This window comes from Bombina bombina, chromosome 1 (assembly GCF_027579735.1).
Source record: "Bombina bombina isolate aBomBom1 chromosome 1, aBomBom1.pri, whole genome shotgun sequence".
Classification (NCBI taxonomy): Eukaryota; Metazoa; Chordata; class Amphibia; order Anura; family Bombinatoridae; genus Bombina; species Bombina bombina.
Genome location: NC_069499.1, coordinates 1,565,122,814 through 1,565,137,075, shown reverse-complemented (window position 1 = coordinate 1,565,137,075; position 14,262 = coordinate 1,565,122,814).

Genomic DNA, 14,262 nt, shown 5'->3' with positions numbered 1-14,262 from the left:
CTCTTAAAAAAATACTATGAGAACAAAGTAAATTTGATCATAGATTTGGTAGATTTGTTTTTAATTGTATCTGAATTATGAAAGAAACATTTTTGGTTTCTTTTTCCTTTAAGTGCTTTTTCTGAGAACCTAAATTCAGAAGCTGGGGACATTTCTAACAAATTGTGGGAAAGGGGTAGAATTATTTCTGGGAATCCCTCAGGCAAATAATCTGTTGCATTATCTCTGAGCCTTAACACGTTTTGCCTGTTGTTTTCTGCAGTTCTATTTTTGTCAAAACCTTTTGCTATTGACAGATAGATTTTTTATTACCAGGAAGTTGTAATAACTGTTATGTGCATGTTCAGCATTTCTCAATGAACTCTCTGTCCCCTCTGTACTATGGTTCAACATTGTAAATTAGTATCATATAAAGTATCCTACAACTTAAAGAGAAAAAAATTTCTAGACCATAGACAAAAAATATACGGGTAGATTACAAGTTTTTGTCGGTAAGGCTTGCGTTGCTAACGCACAGTTTTTTCTCACCGCTCACTTAAGACAACGCTGGTATTACAGGTCTTTTTTAACCCGGCGTTAGCCACAAAAAAGTGAGCGGAGAGCAAAATTTAGCTCCACATCACACCTCAATACCAGCGTTGCTTACGGTAGCGGTGAGCTGGCAAAACGTGCTCGTGCACGATTTCCCCATAGGAATCAATGGGGGAGAGCCGGCTGAAAAAAAACCTAACACCTGCAAAAAAGCAGTGTTCAGCTTCTAACGCAGCCCCATTGATTCCTATGGGGAAAGACCATTTATGTCTACACCTAACACCCTAACATGAACCCCGAGTCTAAACACCTCTAATATTACACTTATTAACCCCTAATCTGCCACCCCCGACATTGGCGGCACCTGCTTTATATAATTAACCCCTAATCTGCCGCTCCGGACACCGCCGCCACCTACATTATCCCTATAAAACCCTAATCTGCCGCCCCCAACATCGCCGACACCTACTTTTTATTTATTAACCCTTAATCTCCCGCCCCCAATGTCACCGCAACCTACCTACAATTATTAACCCCTAATCTGCTGCCCCCAACGTCGCCGCTACTATATTAAATTTATTAACCCCTAAACCTAAGTTTAACGCCCCCTAACTTAAATATAATTTAAATAAAACGAAATAAAATTACTACAATTAAATAAATTAATCCTATTTAAAACTAAATACTTACCTGTAAAATAAACCCTAAGATAGCTACAATATAACTAATAGTTACATTTGTATCTATCTTAGGGTTTATATTTATTTTACAGGCAACTTTGTATTTATTTTAACTAGCTACAATAGTTATTAAATAGTTATTAACTATTTAATAGCTACCTAGTTAAAATAAAGACAAATTTACCTGTAAAATAAATCCTAACCTAAGTTACAATTACATCTAACACTACACTATCAATTAATTACCTAAACTAACTACAATTAAATACAATTAAATAAACAAAAGTACAAAAAAAAAAAAATTACAGAAAATAAAAAATAATTACAAGAATTTTAAACTAATTACACCTAATCTAATCCCCCTAATAAAATAAAAAAGCCCCCCAAAATAATAAAAATCCCTACCCTATACTAAATTACAAATAGCCCTTAAAAAGGCTTTTTGCGGGGCATTGCCCCAAAGTAATCAGCTCTTTTACCTGTAAAAAAAAATACAATACCCCCCAACATTAAAACCCACCACCCACACACCCAACCCTACTCTAAAACCCACCCAATCCCCCCTTAATAAAACCTAACACTAACCCCTTGAAGATCACCCTACCTTGAGCCATCTTCACCCAGCCGGGCACAAGTGGTCCTCCAGAGGGGCAGAAGTTTTCTTTGGATCCAGCCAGAAGAGGACCTCCAGAGGGGCAGAAGTCTTCATCCAGGCGGCATCTTCTATCTTCATCCATCCGGAGCGGGTCCATCTTGAAGCCAGCCGATGCGGAGCATCCTCTTCTTCCGACGACTCCCAACGAATGAAGGTTCCTTTAAATGACATCATCCAAGATGGCGTCCCTTGAATTCCGATTGGCTGATAGGATTCTATCAGCCAATCGTAATTAATGTAGGAAAAATCCTATTGGCTGATCCAATCAGGCAATAGGATTGAGCTCACATTCTATTGGCTGATTGGAACAGCCAATAGCATGCAATCTCAATCCTATTGGCTGATTGGATCAGCCAATAGGATTGAACTTCAATCCTATTGGCTGATTGCATCAGCCAATAGGATTTTTCCTACCTTAATTCTGATTGGCTGATAGAATCCTATCAGCCAATCGGAATTCAAGGGACGCCATCTTGGATGATGTCATTTAAAGGAACCTTTATTCGTTGGGAGTCGTTGGAAGAAGAGGATGCTCCGCGTCGGCTGGCTTCAAGATGGACCGCTCTGCTCCGAATCGATGAAGCTAGAAGGTGCCGCCTGGATGAAGACTTCTGCCCCTCTGGAGGTCCTCTTCTGGCCAGATCGGATGAAGACTTCTGCCCCTCTGGAGGACCACTTGTGCCCGGCTGGGTGAAGATGGCTCAAGGTAGGGTGATCTTCAAGGGGTTAGTGTTAGGTTTTATTAAGGGGGGATTGGGTGGGTTTTAGAGTAGGGTTGGGTGTGTGGGTGGTGGGTTTTAATGTTGGGGGGTATTGTATTTTTTTTTTACAGGTAAAAGAGCTGATTACTTTGGGGCAATGTACCGCAAAAAGCCCTTTTAAGGGCTATTTCTAATTTAGTATAGGGTAGGGATTTTTATTATTTTGGGGGGCTTTTTTATTTTATTAGGGGGATTAGATTAGGTGTAATTAGTTTAAAATTCTTGTAATTATTTTTTATTTTCTGTAATTTAGTGGGGGTTTTTTGTACTTTTGTTTATTTAATTGTATTTAATTGTAGTTAGTTTAGGTAATTAATTTAATGATAGTGTAGTGTTAGATGTAATTGTAACTTAGGTTAGGATTTATTTTACAGGTAAATTTGTCTTTATTTTAACTAGATAGCTATTAAATAGTTAATAACTATTTAATAACTATTGTAGCTAGTTAAAATAAATACAAAGTTGCCTGTAAAATAAATATAAACCCTAAGATAGATACAAATGTAACTATTAGTTATATTGTAGCTATCTTAGGGTTTATTTTACAAGTATTTAGTTTAAAATAGGATTAATTTATTTAATTGTAGTAATTTTATTTTGTTTTATTTAAATTATATTTAAGTTAGGGGGGGTGTTAGTCTTAGTTTTAGACTTAGGTTTAGGGGTTAATAAATTTAATATAGTAGCGGCGATGTTGGGGTCGGCAGATTAGGGGTTAATAAATGTAGGTAGGTGTCGGCGATGTTAGGGACGGCAGATTAGGGGTTACTAAAATTTAACTAATGTTTGCGAGGCGGGAGTGTGGCGGTTTAGGGGTTAATATATTTATTAAAGTGGCTGTGATGTCCGGTCAGCAGATTAGGGGTTAAAAATTTTATTTTAGTGTTTGTGATGGGGGGGGCTCGGTTTAGGGGTTAATAGGTAGTTTATGGGTGTTAGTGAACTTTTTAGCACTTTAGTTAAGAGTTTTATGTTACGGCGTTAGCCCATAAAACTCTTAACTACTGACTTTTAAATGCGGTATCAGTCTTGACAGGAGAGGGTCTACCGCTCACTTTCTCCAAGACTCGTAATACTGGCGTTAGGCAAATCCCATTAAAAAGATAGGATACGCAATTGACTTAGGGGATTTGCGGTAAGCTCGAGTAGCGGAAAAAAAGTGAGCAGTACACCTGTACCTGCCAGACTTGTAATACCAGCGGGCGTTAAAAAGCAGCGTTGGGACCTCTCAACGCTGCTTTTTATGGCTAACGCAAGACTCGTAATCTAGGCGATAATTTGTCATGAAAAAATATTTTGTTTGCACAATATTAGTAAAGGGAGATAATTTCCATATGTTAAATTACAGTGAAACAGCATAACTGCAAAAGGTTGACAATAAAATATCACCTGAACATCAATATATAAAAATAAACCAAAAAACTATCATCTGCATGGTGGAAAAAAAAAACCTCAGCCAATCAGCTTCATCAGTGCTGATGTCACACTTTGAACATAATTGGATAATTAAAGTCACTTTACAAGGGGATGTGGGTACTGAAGATATTTTGAGGTAAAATATCTTCCTTTTTTTGCATAAAGATGTGCTATTTTCTAGTCAGCTTTTCACAGGTATCACGTCCCTTTAACGCCATGATTTGGACTTTGCTAATGAAATTCTATTTGTTTGGTATTTCATACAGGGCAGCAGAAGAGCAGCTGCAAAACAGCTGAAACTTAAAGGGACGTGAAACTCAAAATGTATTTTTTTATTTTTCAGACAGCATACAATTCTATTAACTTTCTAATAAACTTATTTTATCAAATTTGCTTCATTCTCTTGCAATCTTTAGTTGAGGGAGTAGCAATGCTCTACTGGTAGCTAGCTGAACACATCTGGTGAGCCAATGACAAGGTGGCATATATGTGAAGCCACCCTTTAGCAGCTTGCTCCCAGTGGTCCATTGCTGTTCCTTTGTCTAACTTGGTATGCCTTTCAACAACGGATACCAAGTGAACAAAGTAAATCAGATAAAATAATTAAATTGGAAAGTTGTTTAAAATGTATCTGAATTATGTAAAAACAATTGTGTGCTTCATGTTGCTTTAATGCTGCACTTTTTATTTTAAAGGGACAGTCTACACCAGAATTTTTATTGTTTTAAAAGATAGAAAATTCCTTTATTACCCATTCCCCAGTTTTGCATAACTAACACAGTTATATTAATACATTTTTTACCACTGTGATTATCTTGTATCTAAACCTCTGCAAACTGCCCCTTTATTTCAGTTGTTTTGACAGACTTGCAGTTTAGCCAATCAGTGCTGACTCCCAGGTAACTTCACGTGCATGAGCACAGTGTTATCTATATGAAACACAAGAACTAACACCCTCTAGTGGTGAAAAACTGTTAAAATGCATTCTGAAAAGAGGTGGCCTTCAAGGTCTAAGAAATTAGCATATGAACCTCCTAGGTTAAGCTTTCAACTAAGAATACCAAGAGAACAAAGCAAAATTGGTGATAAAAGTAAATTGGAAAATTGTTTAAAATTACATGCCCTATCTGAATCATTAAAGTTTATTTTGGACTAGACTGTCCCTTTAAACAGTTTTTTAAGCTTTTAAAAGTGAAAGCCAGGGATTTCAAGTAAATTTTCTCCCATGCTGAGTTGTTATAGTTAGGATTTAAAAACCTTGTCACGGGTATATAATTTGTAAAAACAAAATTTGCATCTATCCAATTCACACCTAAGACTTATAATTACTTGGTTAAACCCTAACTATAGTAATGATCAGACTAAAAACAAACAGTAATTATGGGCTCCAGACAGGCAGGTTCTCAAGAAAATAAAAACAACAATTTATACAATAATTAAAAGGAATAATATATTCAATATAGAAAATTATAGTCTAAAAACCATCCTCTAAAATAATATAATCCACTAGGATAAAATGGTAATAAACATGTAATACATAAAAATCTCAAATCTCTGCTGCAGTCGGAGATTAAAGGAATCCTCTAACAGGGAAAATATAAACCCAAGCTAAATCCTGCTAATAGAGTCGTTGCCGCAATATATGTTAAATATTAAGATGCGGTTAGGGTTGGATTGGGCGAATGTGTTTATATTCAAATTCGAATGTTACAACAAATGCTTTTGTAGAAGGAACGAATATTCTTAAAAATTCTATTATCGAATGTTATTTACAGTTTTCAAAAGTCACTTTCCAATTTGAATGTCACATTCGAATTAGAATGTCACATTCAAATTCAAATATTACATTTGAATTCGATTACATTTATAAAACACAGTTGTAGACTAGAAATACCATTTCGAATTTGAATGTGACATTCAAAATCGAATGTGACATTTAAATTTGAATATTACATTTATAAAACACAGAATTAGACTAGAAATACTATTTCAAATTAGAATGTGACATTCGAATTTGAATGTCACATTCGAATATTACATTTATAAAACACAGTTGTAGACTAGAAATACCATTTCAAATTCAAATGCTACATTCGATTTCGAATGTGAGATTCAAATTTGAGCTGAAATTCAAATTTGAATTCGAATGTGACATTCAAATTTGAATATTACATTTATACAGCACAGTACAAATACTATTTCAAATTCGAAATGGACACAGTTGTAGACTATAGATAATTTTTCAAATTCGAATGTTTCATTCAAATTCGAATATTACATTTTGAAATGGAATGTGATATAAAATATATAGCTAAACATTCTATTATTCAAACAAATATCGAATGTTATTGAAAAATTCAAAAATAAAAATTTGAAAATAGAATGTTAGAATGCTATATAAACATTCGAAATTTGATTTGAACGAACGAATGTATCAAAATTCATTTTAAATTTTGAATTTTAGAAACATTAACCCATCCCTAGATGCGGTGCCCACTGTGTGAAAAAAAATGTCACAAAGTTATCAGAGCCGTAATACCTTAAACTCTGGAGCTCCGAGTATTTGTATTCACAAAGGTAAGATCCGTTGGTAGTATCCGATGCATGTTCAGCTCTGGAACTGCGAAAATACTTGCACAGAAGCAAGCCGCCAGACTCCACTTCTCTGCACTTCTTGGTGTTCACCTCCAGCTGTAGATACTCCCACGATAATAATCCACTGCCATCTCTCGCCTTATATACCCTATTTTCACATTTAAAGCAACAATTGCTACCATTTTATTTTAGTGGATTATATTATTTTAGAGGATGGTTTTTAGACTATAACTATCTATATAAAATATATTATTCCTTTTAATTTTTGTGTATATTATAATTTTTATTTTCTTGAGGACCTGCCTTTCCCAGAGCCCACCACACCTCTAATAAAGTGTTTAACCCCTAAACCCCCGCTCCCGGAGCCCACCTACATTATATGTATTAACCCCTAAACCGCCGCTCCCGGACCCCGCCACAACTAAATAAAATGTTTAACCCCTAAACCGCCACTCACGGACCCAAGATGGCGTCCCTTGAATTCCGATTGGCTGTCAAGATTAAAAGGTAAGTATTAGAAGAAAACGAGTGAAATGTCAATTTTGATGAATTAAAGTGCCCTTGTTTTTAATGGGATTATTAAAAACTGGGCACCGATTCATCTAAATTGACCTTCACTTTAATGCAGGTCCTGGGAGCCGAAGAGCTAAGTCTCCTGTTAATTTGGCCAGGGCTCTCGTAAGAAGAGGATCGGCGCTCTCCAGAGCGCATTAGGGTAAGTATTGTAGCTACAGGGGAACTTTTAACCAAAATTTGATTTTTGTTTTATTTTAAACAAAAAGAAAACAGATTAGTACAGTCAGCGAATATATACACATATATATTTATGTGTTAATGTGTACATACGCATATATAACACATAAATATATATGAATATAAGCATATACAGGTGGCCCTCGGTTTACAACGGTTCAATTTGCGACGTTTCAAAATAACAACCTTTTTTTTCAGTCATGTGACTGCTATTGAAAAGCATTGAGAAGCAGTGCATTGATTAAAATAGCCAGTAGGTGGAGCTGTCCGCTTGTGTTGCAGCAAAGATATGCAAGCCAAGCAAGCTAAAATTAATCAGTATAACTAGACTTGAGCTATCGAGCAGCTTTCATAGGAACACGATCTTCCTGTCTATAAATCAGTCCAGATTGGAATGCATAAAAAATAATTGTTTGCAGAAACATGCACGCAAAGTCTGTGTTGTGTGATTATTTTATTAGGTTTATAATGCTGTTTAGCAAATGTTTTTGTTCATTTAACTTAGTTTAATTATATATTCTGTGTTGTGTGATTATTTTATTAGGTTTATAATGCTGTTTAGCATTTAAAGTCTTCATTTCAAAGCTTTAAAAATAATGTATTAGGTGTTACTTATGACAATTTTGAGAGGGGCCTGGAACCTAACTCCCTCACTTCCCATTGGCTTACATTATAAACTGGGTTTCAATTTACAACGGTTTTGATTTACAACCATTCCTTCTGGAACCTAACCCCGGCGTAAAATGAGGGCTACCTGTACATATATATTTACTGGGAAAACATAGGCCTAGATTTGGAGTTTGGCGGTAGATGGGCTGTTAACGCTACGCAGGCTTTTTTCTGGCCGCACCATAAAATTAACTCTGGTATCGAGAGTTCAAAAAAATGCTGCGTTAGGCTCCAAAAAAGGAGCGTAGAGCATTTTTACCGCAAATGCAACTCTCGATACCAGAGTTGCTTACGGACGCGGCCAGCCTCAAAAACGTGCTCGTGCACGATTCTCCCATAGGAAACAATGAGGCTGTTTGAGCTGAAAAAAAACCTAACACCTGCAAAAAAGCAGCGTTCAGCTCCTAACGCAGCACCATTGTTTCCTGTGGGGAAACACTTCCTACGTCTGCACCTAACACTCTAACATGTACCCCGAGTCTAAACACCCCTACCCTTACACTTATTAACCCCTAATCTGCCGCCCCCGCTATCGCTGACCCCTGCATTATATTATTAACCCCTAATCTTCCGCTCCGTAAACCGCCGCAACTTACATTATCCCTATGTACCCCTAATCTGCTGCCCCTAACCCCGCCGACCCCTATATTATATTTATTAACCCCTAACCTGCCCCCCACAACGTCGCCGCCAGCTACTTACAATAATTAACCCCTAATCTGCCGACCGCAAAGCGCCGCCACCTACGTTATCCTTATGTACCCCTAATCTGCTGCCCCTAACACCGCCGACCCCTATATTATATTTATTAACCCCTAATCTGCCCCCCTCAACGTCGCCGACACCTGCCTACACTTATTAACCCCTAATCTGCCGAGCGGACCTGAGCGCTACTATAATAAAGTTATTAACCCCTAATCCGCCTCACTAACCCTATCATAAATAGTATTAACCCCTAATCTGCCCTCCCTAACATCGCCGACACCTAACTTCAATTATTAACCCCTAATCTGACGACCGAATCTCGCCGCTATTCTAATAAATGTATTAACCCCTAAAGCTAAGTCTAACCCTAACCCTAACACCCCCCTAACTTAAATATAATTTACATCTAACAAAATTAATTAACTCTTATTAAATAAATTATTCCTATTTAAAGCTAAATACTTACCTGTAAAATACATCCTAATATAGCTACAATATAAATTATAATTACATTGTAGCTATTTTAGGATTAATATTTATTTTACAGGCAACTTTGTAATTATTTTAACCAGGTACAATAGCTATTAAATAGTTAAGAACTATTTAATAGTTACCTAGTTAAAATAATAACAAAATTACCTGTAAAATAAGTCCTAACCTAAGTTATAATTAAACCTAACACTACCCTATCAATAAATTAATTAAATAAAATACCTACAATTACCTACAATAAAACCTAACACTACACTATCAATAAATAAATTAAATACAATTTCTACAAATAACTACAATTACATAAACTAACTAAAGTACAAAAAATAAAAAAGAACTAAGTTACAAAAAATAAAAAAATATTTACAAACATAAGAAAAATATTACAACAATTTTAAACTAATTACACCTACTCTAAGCCCCCTAATAAAATAACAAAGACCCCCAAAATAAAAAATTCCCTACCCTATTCTAAATTAATAGAGTTAAAAGCTCTTTTACCTTACCAGCCCTGAACAGGGCCCTTTGCGGGGCATGCCCCAAGAAAATCAGCTCTTTTGCCTGTAAAAAAAAACATACAACATTACAACCCACCACCCACATACCCCTAATCTAACCCAAACCCCCCTTAAATAAACCTAACACTAAGCCCCTGAAGATCTTCCTACCTTGTCTTCACCTCAACAGGTATCACCGATCCGTCCTGGCATCCGGTGCTGAAGAGGTCCAGAAGAGGCTCCAAAGTCTTCCTCCTATCCGGCAAGAAGAGGACATCCGGACCGGCAAACATCTTCTTCCAAGCGGCATCTTCAATCTTCTTCCATCCGGTGCGGAGCGGGTCCATCTTGAAGCAGCCGACGCGGATCCATCCTCTTCTTTCGGCGTCTCCCGACGAATGACGGTTCCTTTAAGGGACGTCATCCAAGATGGCGTCCCTCGAATTCCGATTGGCTGATAGGATTCTATCAGCCAATCGGAATTAAGGTAGGAATATTCTGATTGGCTGATGGAATCAGCCAATCAGAATCAAGTTCAATCCGATTGGCTGATCCAATCAGCCAATCAGATTGAGCTCGCATTCTATTGGCTGTTCCGATCAGCCAATAGAATGCGAGCTCAATCTGATTGGCTGATTGGATCGGCCAATCGGATTGAACTTGATTCTGATTGGCTGATTCCATCAGCCAATCAGAATATTCCTACCTTAATTCCGATTGGCTGATAGAATCCTATCAGCCAATCGGAATTCGAGGGACGCCATCTTGGATGACGTCCCTTAAAGGAACCGTCATTCGTCGGGAGACGCCGAAAGAAGAGGATGGATCCGCGTCGGCTGCTTCAAGATGGACCCGCTCCGCACCGGATGGAAGAAGATTGAAGATGCCGCTTGGAAGAAGATGTTTGCCGGTCCGGATGTCCTCTTCTTGCCGGATAGGAGGAAGACTTTGGAGCCTCTTCTGGACCTCTTCAGCACCGGATGCCAGGACGGATCGGTGATACCTGTTGAGGTGAAGACAAGGTAGGAAGATCTTCAGGGGCTTAGTGTTAGGTTTATTTAAGGGGGGTTTGGGTTAGATTAGGGGTATGTGGGTGGTGGGTTGTAATGTTGGGGGGGGGTATTGTATGTTTTTTTATACAGGCAAAAGAGCTGATTTTCTTGGGGCATGCCCCGCAAAGGGCCCTGTTCAGGGCTGGTAAGGTAAAAGAGCTTTTAACTCTATTAATTTAGAATAGGGTAGGGCATTTTTTATTTTGGGGGTCTTTGTTATTTTATTAGGGGGCTTAGAGTAGGTGTAATTAGTTTAAAATTGTTGTAATATTTTTCTTATGGTTGTAAATATTTTTTTATTTTTTGTAACTTAGTTCTTTTTTATTTTTTGTACTTTAGTTAGTTTATGTAATTGTAGTTATTTGTAGGAATTGTATTTAATTTATTTATTGATAGTGTAGTGTTAGGTTTTATTGTAGGTAATTGTAGGTATTTTATTTAATTAATTTATTGATAGGGTAGTGTTAGGTTTAATTATAACTTAGGTTAGGATTTATTTTACAGGTAATTTTGTTATTATTTTAACTAGGTATCTATTAAATAGTTCTTAACTATTTAATAGCTATTGTACCTGGTTAAAATAATTACAAAGTTGCCTGTAAAATAAATATTAATCCTAAAATAGCTACAATGTAATTATAATTTATATTGTAGCTATATTAGGATTTATTTTACAGGTAAGTATTTAGCTTTAAATAGGAATAATTTATTTAATAAGAGTTAATTAATTTCGTTAGATGTAAATTATATTTAAGTTAGGGGGGTGTTAGTGTTAGGCTTAGACTTAGCTTTAGGGGTTAATCCATTTATTATAGTAGCGGTGAGCTCCGGTCGGAAGATTAGGGGTTAATGTTTGAAGTTAGGTGTCGGCGATGTTAGGGAGGGCAGATTAGGGGTTAATACTATTTATGATAGGGTTAGTGATGCGGATTAGGGGTTAATAACTTTATTATAGTAGCGCTCAGGTCCGGTCGGCAGATTAGGGGTTAATAAGTGTAGGCAGGTGTCGGCGACGTTGAGGGGGGCAGATTAGGGGTTAATAAATATAATATAGGGGTCGGCGGTGTTAGGGGCAGCAGATTAGGGGTACATAAGGATAACGTAGGTGGCGGCGCTTTGCGGTCGGCAGATTAGGGGTTAATTATTGTAAGTAGCTGGCGGCGACGTTGAGGGGGGCAGGTTAGGGGTTAATAAACATAATACAGGGGTCGGCGGTGTTAGGGGCAGCAGATTAGGGGTACATAAGTATAACGTAGGTGGCGGTCGGCAGATTAGGGGTTAAAAAAATTGAATCGAGTTGCGGCGATGTGGGGGGACCTCAGTTTAGGGGTACATAGGTAGTTTATGGGTGTTAGTGTACTTTAGGGTACAGTAGTTAAGAGCTTTATGAACCGGCGTTAGCCCAGAAAGCTCTTAACTCCTGCTTTTTTTCTGCGGCTGGAGTTTTGTCGTTAGAGCTCTAACGCTCACTTCAGAAACGACTCTAAATACCGGAGTTAGGAAGATCCCATTGAAAAGATAGGATACGCAATTGACGTAAGGGGATCTGCGGTATGGAAAAGTCGCGGCTGAAAAGTGAGCGTTAGACCCTTACCTACACGACTCCAAATACCGGCGGTAGCCTAAAACCAGCGTTAGGAGCCTCTAACGCTGGTTTTCACGGCTAACGCCAAACTCTAAATCTAGGCCATAGTTCCCATAGACTGCAATGTAAAGGAAGGCACTTTACAGTGACATTTATTTCTCTAACATCCCACACTGCCAATTTTTAACCCATTAAAACTGCCTAGTGCAGTATTTTTTATGCAAAAAAAAAAATGCTACAATTTTTCTTTCATAAAAAAAAATCAAAGACCCTCTATTTTGGGGGCATTTGGGCACTTTAAGAGAATTACATTTTCTGAGAACTAATTGCTACTACAAGCTTGTCGTAGCAATAACCAGCCACTTGTAATGGCTTGTTATTTATTGCACTTTGCGGGGTGCTTTTAATCTAGCCTATAACAAACAATTTTAGATTATATATATATATATATATATATATATATATATATATATATATATATATATATATATATATATAATACACATATACACATGCACAGTATACCCACAATGCCCCAGCTCAAATACGTTTATTATTTATTTACAAGTTTAACTATTGTTTTTTGAACTGAAAAGTTTGACTCATGTAAATTGTTATTGTCATGAAACATTTACTAAAGGGATCATTTACACTAACGCTCACTGCACACTGTGATGTTGCATTAAACATTCCACTACTGGCAGAGAACCGTCATATCCCACAGTTAACTATAACACCTATTTACGAGCCAACCTCCAAATAAGGTTTTGAATTTTATTTTCACTTTTTACCTGCACTTTAGATTGTCAGTCTTTTGTTCCCTTGATCTTTATTGCTAAATAATTTTCACGTTGTTAATTTCTGTATGATACGTCCATACCCATCATGTATATCCTGCTTCCTGTTTTTTAATTCATTCTCTTTTTCCTTCGCCCTCATAATTTTGGCATGTTTTCTGCTGTGCTGTTAGTTTTGTATTTTTGCTGATAAAATTTAATGCATGTTGAGCAATATTTTATGTAATGCTTTGTTATTACTTGTCCTGGAGAGCCCAGACATTGAAGAAACCAGTAGATCCTCTTTTCATCATCCCTTTTTTTTCTGTCTTATATTTATTGCAGCTGGTGGGATGCTTGCCATTGGGGGGTTTCAATGTATATTAATGGCATAATTCCTGTAGGTCAGGAGAGGTTTTAGTAGGTGACTGGACCTTGTGGTTCAGATACATAGGACAAACACTTTGAGGAGTTATATTTATCAATGCTACTATATAACTACATCTACTGTATAAACATATGTAGCATTGTGAGCCAGATTCTCAATTGATTATAATTTAAGATACAAAGAATTTATAGTCAGTTACACTCATTTTGAGCAAGGTTACAAGTGGAAGAGTATTTAACAGTCCTGCTCATGCACTAACTCTGCTAGAAGTAAGCTTTTTGTGCGAGTCGGGTAGCGCTCGTATTACAAGTTGAAAGTAAAAAAGCAAAAAGCCGAACTTAGAATATCGCAATTGCGTTAACGTATTCCCCCATAGAAGTAAATGGAGCAAAATAAGTATGGAAAACCCTCAACACCCTACTCGCACGCAAATCCGTTATATGAAAATATGAATTTTTTACATTCCAATGTTCTTCACATAGTTGATAATGTTCTATTTATTAATAATTAAATATTTCTACATGTATCTGATGGTATTTTGGTACAATATAAATCTATACATATATATATATATATATATATTCACAAAAAATTGGTGTATGTGCACTCTCACCAACGTTTGCAACTGTCAGGGTGCTTTAAGGTAATTTGTAGAAATGCAAAAAAGAAGCACTCACTGATCTTTCTTCAACTGTGATACACAAATT